This window comes from Nelumbo lutea, chromosome 7, assembly GCF_056320005.1.
Source record: "Nelumbo lutea isolate HS-2025 chromosome 7, American lotus-T2T, whole genome shotgun sequence".
In the NCBI taxonomy this organism is placed as follows: domain Eukaryota; kingdom Viridiplantae; phylum Streptophyta; class Magnoliopsida; order Proteales; family Nelumbonaceae; genus Nelumbo; species Nelumbo lutea.
Genome location: NC_142690.1, coordinates 25,673,038 through 25,688,796, shown reverse-complemented (window position 1 = coordinate 25,688,796; position 15,759 = coordinate 25,673,038). Strand labels below are relative to the sequence as shown.

The 15,759-nt window shown below is 35.4% G+C and overlaps 1 long non-coding RNA gene and 1 pseudogene across 3 annotated transcripts; one reads left to right on the top strand and one right to left on the bottom strand.

The window, feature by feature from the left end:
* Positions 1-501: 501 nt before the first annotated feature.
* Positions 502-2,172, bottom strand: LOC148845772 (delta(8)-fatty-acid desaturase pseudogene; annotated as a pseudogene). The gene has a single exon (XR_016102625.1). The product of XR_016102625.1 is annotated as a delta(8)-fatty-acid desaturase pseudogene (transcript).
* Positions 2,173-9,806: 7,634 nt separating this feature from the next.
* On the top strand, positions 9,807-11,599 carry LOC148845771 (uncharacterized). 2 transcript variants are annotated; one of them, XR_016102560.1, is made up of 3 exons: positions 9,807-9,882; positions 9,983-10,051; positions 11,161-11,599. It is a non-coding gene; the product is annotated as an uncharacterized LOC148845771 (long non-coding RNA). The 2 variants fall into 2 exon arrangements; XR_016102559.1 differs by lacking the exon at positions 9,807-9,882 and having other exon boundaries at positions 9,914-10,051.
* Positions 11,600-15,759: the final 4,160 nt, after the last annotated feature.

Here is a 15,759-nt window from a genome sequence, read left to right as displayed (position 1 = left end):
GCAAAAGTGGTCCATCATCTGAGTCAGATCACCTGCCAATAAAATACTTTCTAACACTCTACCAACATAATCTGACACCACACATCTTATACATTGCAAGTCCCACTTTTATGATGGGCTAGTCTCATGGTGAGATGTGCTGTGTCAGATCATGTTGATAGGGGATTGGGACATGTTTTGTTGGCAGAAGATCTCAACTCCTACAATCTGAAGTATTGATTTAGAGTAAGATTTTTAAAATCGAACTGGACAACGAACCGGTCAGTGGTTCAGTTTTCGGGTAGAATGGCCCGACCGTTCAAACCTAATGGATGACCCATTTTGATAAAAAAAACGGCAAAAACCGTTGGACGGTTCAACTGCCTAGGTTAGCAGTTTGCTGACTGAATCAATGGTTTTTGACAAAATAACGGTTCTAGGGTAAAACAGAACCAATGAACTGACTGGCTCCCGGTTTTTCTGATCCGACCTTCCGGTCCAGTCCGGTTTTGAAAACCATGATTAAGAGTAAAATCTTTAGAGTTCACTTTTGATTAAGTTGGTGGGAACAGACAACTACAAAGGCAGATTTTTTTTTTCAACTTTTTTTTTTTTCTGGAAAGCTATATAACAGCACAATAATGTGGATACGCCTCAGCGACTTAGACTAAGCATCAGCCATGAGTGTTAACTGCTTCCCAAATCAAATTCTTGGGAACTGGGTTGGTGAGATCCCGTGCCTGCAATGCCGCAGTCCTAAGAGTCCCGATTGTTCTCCTGTTAGCTTCCCAGAATGTCAGGCTTGTGTAAGGCAAGTTGTGCTTCTTGCACAGATCCTTCACCAGTGGGGAGACCTTCCTGAAATGGCACCGAGGCAACCGAGGGAACAAATGGTGCTCAATCTGAAACTCCAATCCTCCATGGAACCAGTCCATCCAGGATGGGCACTCAATATCAAGTGTGCCTTTCGTTTGCTTCTCAAACCAGTCATTCCCGCTGGGCGGCCCCAGATAAACGGCCGACGAGAAATGACTCAGGCAGAACTGAACATGTTGAAATCCAGTAACAGCAAGGCTCGCAAGTATGAACATTACCCTCTCACCCCAGTTGGGCAGGCAGGAAACAAGCAAGGAGAACCAAGTCCAGAAGATGAGGATCCCCACAATCTCCTGACCTCTTCTGGGGACCCTTCTCTTGGAGAGCAGAAACAGAAACGCCTGTGCAAATAGATTAATCCGAGCAATGCACATAACAGGGTAGAAAGTCCAATGCTGGTAACTCACCAGAAATCGAGCAACAGAATCGAAACTCATTTTCCTCCCATAAAAGTAAGATGTGAGTGAATTGAAGAATTTCGAGGATACCGCGAACAGGGGAATATGTTGAAGATCTGGGTCGAAATCCAGACTGTTACAGGCAATGTGATGACCATTGTGAATCCATTTCCACCACCCCATGCTGAACCCTGTGAGGCAATTTCCTATAAGAACCTGTGCGAACCGGTTGAGCCTAGGACTTAGCATGATCTGGTAATGCGCAGAATCGTGCCCAAGCCATCCACTCTGAACCCAGAAAAAACCCATCACCCCACCGCAGGCCAGATGAACCCAGACATTGTTAGAAAGCAGAACACCGCAGACGGAAGAAGCAAACATCATTGCCACGAAACAGAGGGAGAAGAAGACACCATGACCTTTCTTCTCAAACAAACCCATTTTAGTGAAATCGGAAACAAGTTTCCTGTAATCCTTGGATACCTCGGAGACATGGTAGTCCTCCAAGTACCCAATAAAGAAGCGATCGAGAAGTTTCCATGCAGTACCCGGATGATAAGCGACGAAAGCATCTGTGACGTCCTGACCGGCGAAATTCAGGAGTGGAGTGTCACCTCCCGGGTGATTTTTAATCCAATCCGTTACGTCGTAGACCTTTCCCTGGATAGAGATCCAAAGATCTCCGGCTTTGTTATGTTTCCTGAGCTCATCGCTTGAAATGTACCTCCTCTCTCCCTCCATTGTAAAAACCAAAACAAAGTGAAGAACCCAGAACTTAGAACTCAAAACGCCCTCAATACCCCTCCATTCTCATTTCTGGTTTTAGGAGGGATTTATAGGGAAGCTTCGGGGTACAGCGGGACAAATTGAACAAGTTACAGAGTATAATTTTTAAAACAACAAATCATTTCAAACAAAAAGGTCTAGCATAACCGAGGGAGCTGATATGGAAAAGAAATGATTACTCATGAATGGTTCTACTGAGTTTATTTGAATAACAGTGTTCATTGCTTACGTGGTTACTAATGGCAGTTGTCAAACAACATTAAAAAGCCTTCGTGAACCACTTTTTCATAATTTTAAAGATAAATGAAATATAAACATTTTTGAAATAAAAGAAGTCATATCAAACATCCCCTTAATGTTTTAAAAATTGACACTAAACTGGAACCATTTTAGCCACTCGGGTAGCCAAATCAGCTGTTCAACTGTGTACGTACATCCTAGTATGTATTGGGAACATCTCCCCTACTTTTAAGTTATTATTCATAGGAGATGTTCCCAATGTACGGTGGATGTGCATATGAGGCACCCAAGTGTGAAGAGCAAATCCCATTTCCAATCAACATAACATACGATGCTTTAAAAAGAGATCGGATCTGTTCCTCACAAGTGAGGCTCCTCACACACACACACATCCTATCGTACACTGGAAATACCTCCTTTACTTATTTGTTATTATTCACGGGAGATATTTTCAATGCAGGATGGATGTGCATGTGAGGTGCCCATTTGTGAGGAACAGAAAAAAATATATTAAAATAAAAACTTGTTCAAAAAACCATTGTTTATGCCAAATGAGTTGATGGTTTGACTGCCCAAATCCTCTCTGATCAATTCAAAGTATTTTTAGGAAAGTAATAGTATGGGGTTGAAATGGAACTAGTACCTTAACCAATTTCTAGGCCAAATGGTCTAACTGTCTAGATCAACGTGGGTTTTAAAACCTTGATTCTAATCATTCTTACTCTTATGGTGATGATGGGCAGAATTTACTATGAGCCCCATTGTAAAGGTTATTGCGGCAGTTATTACAGTTGTATTCAATTACTCACTTTTTTTTTTCAAATTTTTTAATATCTTACATCAAATTTTAAAGAAGTAATTTAAAAAATTTTAGATAATAGGTTGGTTAAGCTTGTCGAATAATCACTTTTAAATTTTTTTATTTTATATAAAGCGAATATTTGCTTTAGTTGTTAAGGGGGCTCATGGTTCGGTTAGCCGAACCATAGGGCATTTTTTGGAATCGAACTGGTACTATCTGATTTTGGAAAACAGGTAACTAGAACCAAAATGAAATCACCAGTTAATCAGTTGATTGGCTCGGTTCATTGATTTTTTGGGTTTTTAGTTTTTATGATATATGTTATAAAAAATATATAAAATATATATAAATATATGTATACCAATCAATTCAGTTAACCGATTTTTCAGTTTGATTTCGATTGATTTAATTTTTTGGTTTTTTTCTCACTCCAATGGGTTGTGTTGCAGGTTATAAGGCTTGCCAAAAAAATTTTATTATTTATCATACACATGGAAGCCGAGGGCCCAGCTTTCCAAGAAAAAGCCCACAAGAACCAAAAGAATGATAGTTAACGCCTAAAAGGGAGGTGGGGATGGTTGATACGAATGGTAGTTATAGTTTTACAGGTGAACGCTATAAATGTGTCTAAACTTCTTTTAATTGTTAAAAAAAAAAGGAAACTTTTTTATAATTGTATCAAAGGCTAAGTTTAGGAGTACTTAAAAATAATCATTTATTCGAATAAACATTTATTTTGGATTGGGACTACACCAATTAGTACTTGTTTGCATTTAAGAAATAAGCCCAAATATGAATTTATTTGAGAAGAAAACTAATATTTGGACTTATTTTTAAGTGTTTATTTTCTTTATGGCATTTTGAAATAAGTGTTTATTTCATCAAACCTCATAAACACTTATTAGAATATTAATAAGAATTTATTTTTCAAATAACCACTCCCAAACTCCATAAATGAATATTGATTAATTAGTTGGGTCATTCCAATGGGAGACATCCAAACACGTATCCACTGAATGTGGATTTCCACCTCATGGAAATTAAGAACATTTTCTCTTATAAGTAAAAGCATACAAGTATAAAAGATATTCCCAATGTGTAGGCAATTCTGCCTCACTCACAACTGTAACAGGCTACCACCTACCAATACACGTGAAACACCATGGATTGATATCTGATATGTGGTCTTGTTGGAGGCATTTCAGCCATCAGCCATGGTATGAGTGGCATTGATGATGCTTGCAACCGTGCATTAGGAACATTTTCTCATAAATGAAAACGTACAAATACAGGAGATATTTTCGATGTACGTAACAACTCTATCTCATTCACAGTTGCAACAGGCTACTATCTACCCCTTGTGGTGATGAACCATCATTTGATTTCTGATTCATGGCCTTGTTGGTGGCATTTCATTCATCAGCCATGGTATGAGTGGCATTTATGATATTTGTCCATGCAACCCAGGATGAAATAACCCTTTATATGGGTACTAATTACAGGACCATGGGATGGCCATTCAATTAGGAACTAGTTGTTTACTTTGATGTCTGACGTCTGAAGGTGTTATATGAAGAGATATATTGGTATTGATAAACTTTTCTTTCCTCTAAATTTTGAATATAAAGAATGTTATTCTAAATTTTAAATTTTAAAAATTGTTAAATATCCATTTTAACCGTATATATATTTTTTTCATGTTTTGAAGGTATCATTAAAAAACAAAAGGTTGTAAGGTTCTTTTTTAAGAGATAAGAGATAAGAGGAAATGAATATGTATTTTCCTCTTAAAGTTATAAGATTCCTCTTAAGAGATTAAAGTTAAGAGGAAATGAACAAGCCCTCAGTGTCTTTGATCAGTGGAGCAAGTAAGGATCATGGTTCAATGAGCATGTATATTGGAAGGGATGTGTCGATACTTTGAATTTTGTGCTTTTTGTTGTTTTTTTTTTTCAAAATTTCACTTGAAGGCTATTTTTTGTTATTTCATTATTGAAAAAAGAACTTCTAAAAATACATTAAGAAAGGAATATCATTGAGCAAAAGATATGATACTTGAACCTTGGCAAAGACCAAGGAAAAACACATCCAAACACCTATACACATATATGGACACATGTAAATTGTCATAGTAGATAGGGATTGAAACTAGGATTAGATTAATCGAGATATGCTATTCCATAGGGATGCAAGCTGATCAAATCAAATTTGAATTAGGGTATATTTGAATCCGATCCAACATTGTTCATGTCAGATCCAATCTGATATGGAGATACGATAGTATCTTATAAGACTTGATTTGAATTCAAATCCTCTTGGCAAGTTGGATCTTTGGATATTATCTGATCCAACTTGTTTTCTTTAAAAATTAATAGATTATTAAAATAAAAAATAAAATATACTAATTTAAATAAAGTAAAAATAAAAATTCAAGTACTTTTTAATTATTTTCATCATATATATACATGTTTTTTTATAAAAAATAAATAATAGAACAAATTTATAAAAATATAATATAAAATTATATTTATAAATAAATAAATAACATATATATGGATTATATATATTTTATATTTACAAATATATAATATATACCGGATTGAATAGGGGTGATCCGAATTCGACCAAATAGGATTGGATTGGATCATGATCCAATCCATTTGCACCCCTACTGTTCCAGGTTTGGTAATTGGCCATTTGACCAACCAGGCCAGGCTGAGCTTTACATGCTTAAGGCTTGGGTTTTAGGAATGCTAATGTGGTTTGCCCTAGCAGTTGGCATTTAGTGGTCTAGGTTGGACCAGTCTAGACTTAATGTTTGAAAGTATTTATTGGATTGGATTGGACCTGGTTCATTTGTAATGGATTTATATTGGATTGGGTTAGATTGAAGTAATATCAATTTTTTTTTGATAAATTAGATTGAACTAATATCCAATCCATTGATAGAAGATAAGAGTATGGGTGTCAATGGACCATGCTTGGATTAGACCCAATCTAAATTAAAACCAATTTGAATAGATTGGACAGTCCAGAGACATTGAATTGGACCAATCCGGAATGATCCAAAGTATTCATTGGATTGAATTGAACCTGGTCCATCTATAATAGGTTCATATGAACTGGGTTGGGTTGGGCCAATATCCCATCCATTGACAGCCCTACTATACTGGTCCTAAATGTGGGGACTTGAAATCTAAATAGTCGTCTGAAATGCCTTAATTGAGAGCGGGCCAGTTCTCGAAATCTTAGCACGACAGTCATTTCAAAATCCTTGCAAGGATATACCTTTTATTTCCACTTCAATAGCTTGATCCAAAAACAGACCTTAATTAGATTAGAGTAAAAAGAAATATGGTATATCAATAATAAAACTCTAAATGCTTGGATATAGGGGTGGATTCGAGCCGAACCGAGCCGAATACTTGGCTATTCGAACTAGAGACTTGAGCTCGAGCTCGGCTCAATTCATAGCTTGCAAGTTCAACCTTGAATAAAAACCAAGTTTTTTTTGAAAATAAAAATTATATGTATAAAATTATATTTTCTATTTTTTAGACAAAAATTTAAGAATTATAAAAATTATTTACTATTATACATAAAAATAAAAATATTAATATATAATAAAATTATTTATTATATATTTATATATGTATGTATGTATGTATGTATGTATGCATGTATGTATGTATGTATGTATGTATGTATGCATGTATGTATGTATGTATGTATGTATGTATGTATGTATGTATGTATGTATGTATAACAAAAATTATTTGTTTAATACTAGGCTCCTAAGCCTCATGAGCCGAACTTTACTAGGCTCAAGCTTAACTCGATTAGTAAGCGAGCCTATTATCGGGCTTGAATTCAACTCGAAGCTCGGTTTAAACTGAGCCAATTTTCACGAGTCGAGATCGAATAGGTCATGAAAGGCTCAACTCATGGCCACCCCTATAGATGGATTATAAACTTAGAAAGAACACATAGGAAAGAACTAGAAGGCCAGGGGTGCAATAGTCCCTATTGATATTTCACTTATAATTTGGCCCCATCTATGTTTATTAATTTTTGAACTGCAATCCATGTTTATTATGATGTGTTTGGTCGCAGTGCAATTTTATTTGCATGAGGACAAATTTATGGGAGTGCAATTTTATTTGTATTGCAATCAAACAAAATAATCTAAAATTTGAAACAACAATTAGTAACAATTTACACTCAAATAATTTGCACTACCGTAATTTTGTACCAGTGCAAATTTATTTGCATTGCAGCCAAACATAACCTTAGTTTTTGACCCCCTAACATAAAATCCTGACTTCACCCTTCGGTAGAAGTTAGGAGTTTAGCTCTAATAGGTGATAAAATGAGAAATGAAAAGATGGTTCTACATACAAGACCATTCATAATATCTATTAGGAAAAGTGATCTATCACAAGTTAAAGGAGCTGAAAGAGCCACGGAGGATTATGATGGAAGTACGAAAAAATGATTGAAACACCCATAATTTAAGGACTGAAAAGAAAGGACTGATGAAACGGAATTCATGTAACCGACCCAGGTAATGATGATGATGATGACAATGATGCAACTAATGATGATGATGATGATGATGATGATGATGATGATGATTTAATAAGAGGCCCTTGCATGTGTAGGACTAAGACCCTACTAAAAAATTAACATTGGGAAATGCTATATGTCCGTTACACATCCTTGCTTTGATGTTATTCCCATCTAACACCAATTCAATATGGTTGCAAACTCCATATCTTATGAGAATCTTTTCAATTTCCTGACATTGGCATATAGAAGTTCGACCAGAACATAAGCAGGGCTGTCAACGATACCCGATCATCTTAGGCTGCATTTGTCATTCTTATTTTAAGGACTTATCTCATTTTTACAGTTAAAAATCCAGTGTTCATAGAGGCATTTTAACTACAAAAAGGAGATAAGTCCTTAAAATAAGGAATGCCAAATGCATCCTTAGTATCTGCATGAGTATATGTATATATAAAATAAAAATTAGCATATATTTATTAATAAAATTATCATTTTCAGTAAAGATTCATAAAAACCATTTTTTATTTGTTTTATTATCTATATGCGAAATATAGAAGTCATTATTGATTCATTTAATTAATAAAATATAATAAGTTGGTCAACTTTTAGTCTAATTTAGGGGTGGATTCGAGTTGAATATCTGGCTATTCGAATTTAAATTGGTAGAAAAACATTAGGTTTGAGTTAAGGTTGGAGCTCATTTTGAGCTAGAAACATGAGCTCAAATTAGGTTCAACCAAGGTTTTAAAAAACGATTTCAAACCATAACCATTCTGGCCACTGGTTTGAAAATGGCCAAAACTGTTGCACGGGTTGGACAATTGATGGTTCAACCACCCAGGTCAACGAGTCACTAACTAATTCAATGGTTTTTTGGCCAGGGACCAGGTTTGGGGTAAAATGGAACTGGTTTCCTGGATGGTTCCTGGATCAAATGGTCCAATCGTTTGGGTCAAAAGTGGTTCGAAAACATTGGGTTCGACTCAAAATCTTTGTTCAACTCGGCTCAAGCTCGATGTTGAGCCAAGCTTCATGTAAAAAATAAAAACCATACGTATAAAAAATTTAAAAATTATATACATATAGAAAATAAAAGCATTATGTATAATATAAAGTTAATTAGGCTCATAAACTTCACGAGGCCGAGCTTAAGATCTGAGCTTCATTGAGCTTAAACTCCACCCCTAATCTAATTTACAAAGGATGCAAAATATGCATATTCAATCGGAACATTCACAGGATCAGGTTCATAGATCTGATCCCAATAATCCGACTGCTAAGAAAGCTGTTGTTATTACCCACTAAAGGCCATAGAATTAAAAAATAGCGGCAACTTTGAAGATGAGAGTCTCCATTTATATAATTTTAAATTAAATTATTTAAGGGTGTGTTTGGTAGGAGTGCAAATGTTAAACTGTTGTAAATTTGTACTCTAGTTAAGATATGCATTTGTTTGATAAGGGTTAAAAAATACATCAGTTTTTTATGCAAAAAATGTGTTTGGACTAGGATTTGCATTGGAAATAAGTGAAAATATTGCTTCTTCAAAACCAAATAAAATTTTACTCTCATTGCCAGTCGAAGTAAATAGGCATACCCGTTGTATCGATTTTGATTAGACCTGGCAAAAAGTTGACCCAACCTGCGGACCCGAGCCAACCCGACCTGAAAAAACAGGGTTAGGTTCTCATATTTAGCTACCCGAATGTGAAAATGACCCAACCCGATCCAATCCGAAAAAACTGGGTTGGATTAGGTTGGGCCATGGGTCAACCCGCTGATCCGATTGTCAAGTCTAATTTGGATTATTTATGCATTATTAGAAGTTTCTACTCTTTAATTTTTTCTATTTAGTTTTTACTTTTTATTGTTTATTCTTTAAATCATTAAATGTTCGAGTTTTTTTATTTTATATTTGGAATTTTAAGGTTAATTCTTTTAATTTTGACATTTTTCATGTAATTTTTCTTTATTTTTTTAAATTTAATTATTTTTTAGGATGACCCAAATTGACCCATGGGTCAATCCTAACCCCGAACATTTAGGGTCAGGGTCTAACATTTGACAACCCAACCCGAAATTCAACCCTACCAGAAATCAACCCGAAGTACGTTTGACCCAATCTGAACACGACCAACCCAACGCAATTGCCAGGTCTAATTTTGAACTTTTCCTCCAAAACCCTCTTTAAGAGTTTGAGAGAGAAGAGACCGATTCTGAGCTATGATATAGGTAACGATCTTTTCCTTCGATTTCTGTAAATGAAAAAAGTAACTCTATTATTACTTCGATCTATTGAACTCTTATTTTGATTTTTTTTTTTCATTTATAGGTTGCTTGCCTCGTCGGAACAGAGATCCAACTTATCCAAATTCACCGATCTGCCTTTATTTTCAGAGAGGTAAGTCTAATCGTTGAACACCGCTGAATCTCCTCTCCTTATCATTAGTTCAATGGGTTCTATCATTTGCTTTTGATTTCTTATCGTTGTTCTAGCTTTTTGATATGATTTCCTGTTCAAAAACCATTTATCTTTGCCAATAAATAGCGATAATCTATTTTGTGAAAATGAAAAGGGCGTCGATCTTTAGTTTTCATCTCAGTATCTGTTAATGCCTAGTAATTTCTCTATCTCTTTCTCTCCTGTTTAGTATTACTCTCATTATCCTCGGGACTACTCTCTAATGGTCTTTGTGTATTGGTTTTGCTCTAAGTGTTTGTGTTATCAGGAAATAAATAAAATAAAATTAAAGGAAAGATGTTATGCTTCGCTCCAAGTGTATTGGTTTTGAAGTGTTAAGAGCCGATACAACTTTTACTTTGCACCACAAATTGTTAGAGGCAGGCGCCTCAAGCCACTGTACTTTTCAAGGGAAATAGTTTCTTTAAGAATGGGTAGAATCGGTGAAATGAGTAAGAAAACTATTAGAAGCTATTAGGGATTAGGGCTAATTTGAGATTTGAATTGACCTGTTGAAGCAGAAAAACAGAACAGGCGAGTTCTCTTTAGTCAGCTCAAAGAAGGCTCTGAAACTGTTGTTGCATGTTGCCTACAGAATCCATATCCTCAAGTGGTTAAAACCAAAGAGCATGTGAGTGCTCAGGTTCAAACAGGAGATTTTTTCTTCAAATTGCTAGTTTTTTATGGTTGATTACCCATAGCTTTATAACGGTTGAATAGAATTACCATCAGCGGATCTGCTATGGTTGGAGTGCTTCCATCTTGTTGTAAATGCTTCCATCTTGTTGGATACATGCTCTAAGGCTGAGCTTTGAATACTTGAAAAGTAATGGGCAGCTGATAAATATCTCTTTGTGACCCACCTAAATATTTGGATTTTGGAATATGATTACCTTCATGCTTTATTGTCCTAGATGCATTACTTTTCTCATTTTCATGAATATGATGCATATATAGTATCCATAAATAGTTTTGTTGAAAATAAAACGTCCTAGATTTTTCCTTTCCAAATGTTGCTTGTTAGTTGATTCAGCTATTTGTGTACTTAGGTCCCTTACCAAAGTCCTAATTTCAAGCTCCTTAATTCAAGCAACAAGCTGAAGTTTTAAGGTAGCATTTTGTTTCTTTGCATCCTCAAGCTTCAACTGGATATCAGAATCAGAAGCAGCCTCAAGTTTTGCAACTTCAACTTGGGTCTGGACTTTGTGAGTTCAACAACTTGGTTCTCAAGCTCAAATTTCACAAATTCCCATTCACTGGTTTCTTTTTTTTTTTTTTTTTCTGTTATTAAAGTGAAGGTGTCATTTGCATTCTCATGCCAAGAAGCAGAAAAAAGTTTTGATTTTTTATTTCTTATTCTTCTAGAATTTATAATAAAAAAAAGTTTTTATTTTTTATTTCCACAAAAATTGTATTGTTATTTGAATCAGTCAAAACAAATGAATTGAGTGGGCGAGTAAATCATGAACCACTTTACATTCACATGAACTGGACATTTTTGTTTTGTACTCTACATATTTGTATTCATTTTCCCTCCAAACGCAGCCTAAACAATTCACATCAATATCCAACCCTAATTATGGAAAACAGAATTTCATCAAGAGTTATCATGGAGTTGCCAATTCTAATTTCTCCAGCTGCCTAGCATTACTTGGGATTTGCTTCTCATCATGCTATATAAAGGGGTATATATGTAACAAATCACGAATGAACATGCAAGTATGCAACTACACTAGTATAGGGCCTAAAATTAGGAATTTATTTTAATATTATGAGAAAGACTCTCTAAATTGTGTTAGGTTAGGTAGGGAGTTTCCTTGTATGATCTGCCCTAATTTTACAACGTTGCATGTCACAAACCCAAATCATCCACAATAGGGGGCCCTGTGGTTTGGCTATTTGTTGAGTCCTCTAGTCCAAGTTAACCCTATAACCCCCTACATTGAGTCAGTCCGGTTAGAACTTAGAAATTTGGATAGGGTAGTCACCCAATGTTGGACGTGGCTGCGTGAGAGGGGTGGGCTTAGATATGGACTTGATCCTACTCATTAAAGGCGCTTGTTTGGTTTTTTGAAAGGTCACTTAATTGTGTAAGTGCACTATAGGTGTTTCTTGATAAATAATTAATTAGGTAAGTTCATTTATCCATGCCTTTTTAAACAGAAACTCACATTTTAAAGTGACAATTAAAATTATTATAGGCCCATTTGGCAAGTCATTTTGAGAAGATCTTCTTGTAGTTTTGACAGTCAAAAAACACATTGAACCAGAAATCCGTGCATTGTTTCAGGTCTTTCCGTGTGAGATTTAAATGCGAAAGGCATGGCAAGCTTCATTTGGAGCTTCCTGAAATCAGCCCAAAATGGGCTTTGCATGTCTTTTTGGCATCCCATCTTTTGGCGGCTAGATCTTCCGCGTGCCAAACGAAAATAGATCGATTTTTAGTTTTTCCGGCTTGTAAACAGTCAATAGAACATGCGGAAAGACACGCCAAACAGGCCCTGCATTAAAGAGTACAAATATACAAATACTAGACCTGTTCATGGGCCGAGCTGGGCTCGGGTCGGGCTTTTACTGTGTATTAACAAATTTTTCTAAAGCCAGAGCCAGAGCCTGGCCCGACCATTGGGCCTACAACTTGGGCCCGAGCCCGGCCCTCATAAAAAGCCCGAAGCCCGAGCCTGGGCCCGGGCCCAAAATTTAGCCTATACTATTACTGTTATTAATGTTGAAGCAGCTGAATAGAGAGGGAGAGGGATTAAAATTATAAAGAAAAGAATAATATATATATATATATATATATATATATATATTAAAGTATAAATATATATTTTAATAAATATTATATTATTTATATATTTTATATAATCTATAATACTAAGTCGGGCCGGGTTGGGATCGGGCCGGACTTTTTTGACAAATCCCAAGCCTGGCCCGAAAACACAGTCGAGCTTATTGTGTTAGGCTCGAGGTCAGGCCCGTGGGCCTAATTATATGACCAAGCCCGGCCGGGGTGCGGGCCAGGCCATCGGGCTACCCGGCCCATGAACAAGTCTACAGAATACATATTTGTACTTTTGCTCCTTCCAAACTGTGTGTTGGAATCTCCTGCCCTCGTTTTTATGCCATAAGCACTTCCATTCATTTGACAACACATCATTGGAGAACGGGGCTCTTCATATTGTGCATATGCTAACTAAATGGCTCTTTGTTAAATTTTCATATTTTTAAAATTACAAAGGCTAAAAATAAATAAGAAATGCCCAAGGAAAAGAAAATCCATTCCTAGTAGAGAAAACCAAAAAACGAAGCCCTTCAACTTCCATTCATAGATGTTATGTTTGAATACAAAATTAAAATAAAAACCATTTGTAGTAGAGAAAACCAGAAAAAGAAACCCTTCTTCAACTTTCATTCTTGGATAAAATATGGATACTCTGAATAAAAACATCTGAGTTAAAGTCATAAAATTTGTATTTTGCGGTGAAAATGATAGACAATCATGAAATAACATTTTTTTTTTTCATCATAAGTGTATCCAATAATGCTATAGGAGATTAAGAGACAAAAATAAAATTCTGAGAATAGATTGAAAATCTTTGAAAAAGACGAAAAGTTTATATTAGAAATGAGAAAAAAAGGAAAATACAAAAGCAAACAGAAAATTCTAAGAACCTGTGAAAAGAGAAAAAAGCTTGTTTACACAAGTTACCTGAATGATACTTGTGGAAGAGCTGCTCTTACCATGTATGGTAGTGGGAAAAACAATGATAGGGCCATCGAAACTCGGTTTGTATTGCAGATACATACATCTAACGCCCAAGTATGAGCACTTCGGATATATTTCTTATTCAAATTATTACTTCATATTTGTCTACATTTTTGGAAGCTTTCTTTTTTGAGATTTTGTGGGGGAAGTTGGTCAATAGAATTTTGGTTTCCATTAACTATGAATCTTATGTTCTATTTTCAGATTTATGTGTAAAATTTATTTTCTTGGGTATCACTTACTTGGTTAGTGGGTAAATAACTTTTCCACCTAGGAGGAAGGTTGCCAATACTTGAATGAAACAAAAATGTCACTTTTAATAATAGATTTTTATAGTTAAAATTGTCATTGCTATTTACCTAGGAGATAAAAGAACATGGATAAATGCACTTAATTAGATAAGTCTTTCCCAGAAAAAAACTTACCTAAGTAATTGCATTTAACTGAATAAATAACTTATTGAAAAGCAAATAGAGCCATCATGTTTTTATTTTCATCTTCATCATAAAATACAGTTTGCCCAAGATTGAAGTCTGTATATCCAAGAGTTCTGCCCGGAAGATTGAAGGAATACGAGTGCTGACAAATGGCTTAATTCCACCACTCGATGAAACAGGCAGTTGTTAATGGCGGATAACTCTAGGGTTTTGTGGAATTTCCTCCTTTTTTTTCAGTTTTTTTTTTGTTATTTTTCGAGTTTCAAAAATAAAACTATTATAACTTAACTACCAATGTGTGGAATTTCCTCCACACCATGGTTTTTAAAAACGAACCGGTGACCAAACTGGTCAGGGGTCCGGTTATCGGTTTGAACGGTCCGATTGTTCAACTTGAACGGCTAGCCTGTTTTGACAAAATAAAAAAATATATAAAAAATAAAAAAATTGGAAAACGATCAAAACCGTTCGAACGGTTAACCAGCCAATTCAGCGGTTTGCTAACCAAAATCAACAATTTTGAGAGAAAAAACGGTTTTGGAGGAAAACGATGACCAGTTCCTGATTTTTTCGGTCCGACCGTCTGGTTTGATCCGGTTTTAAAAACAGTGCTCCACACATTGTGAACAGGGTGCCCATGCAAATACATGACATGACATGTTTGATTCTGATTAGAAATACACCTTTGCAGAGCAAGGTTTAATTGAACACTCTGACTGTTTAGCGGGCTGTGGAACTGAAATCAATACTAAAGTTTCACGCCAGTAATAAAATATATAAGACTCACTTTTCACAGTGGGGCCAATGAATTTATCTCTCTGCCGGCACCATTCTCAGGAATCAAGAGATCCGGGCTCTCCAAACTGAGCCTTATGTGTTCAATTGTATATTTTAAAAGTGGTCGCCCATAGTTAACTATCGAGTAAAAAAAGAATTATTTATAATATTAGAAAAATAGAATAAAAATTCGACACTGAGGTCTAAATTGAATACAAATTCTGATTTGGCAAACAAATTTAAAAGTTTGAAAATAAGAGAAAATGGATATGTTGAAAAAAAAAAGAAATGCCGGTAAATGCTAAAGTAATTGACTATTGCCATCTGATTTTAATGTGAAACTGGTCCACTAGGGGAACTTTAAGTGTTTTTTGAGTGGACCTGTTTACGGGCCATGCTTCAGGCTTGGAACATTCAAATTTTATACTGTTTTGGGCTCAGGCTTCGATCGATCGGGCCTATTCAAATTTTGACAAAAACTCAGCCCGAATCCAGCCCATGTGAGGTGTAACAATACTAACAGTCTTCAATTGGGCCCACATATTGCAAGTGATTTTATTCAGAGGATCGGGGTGCAGGCCCAAATATGAAATATATAAGCAATTTTTAATTTAAAGGCAAAAATTTTGAAGTATGATCCCATTATGATACTCTCATACTCCTAA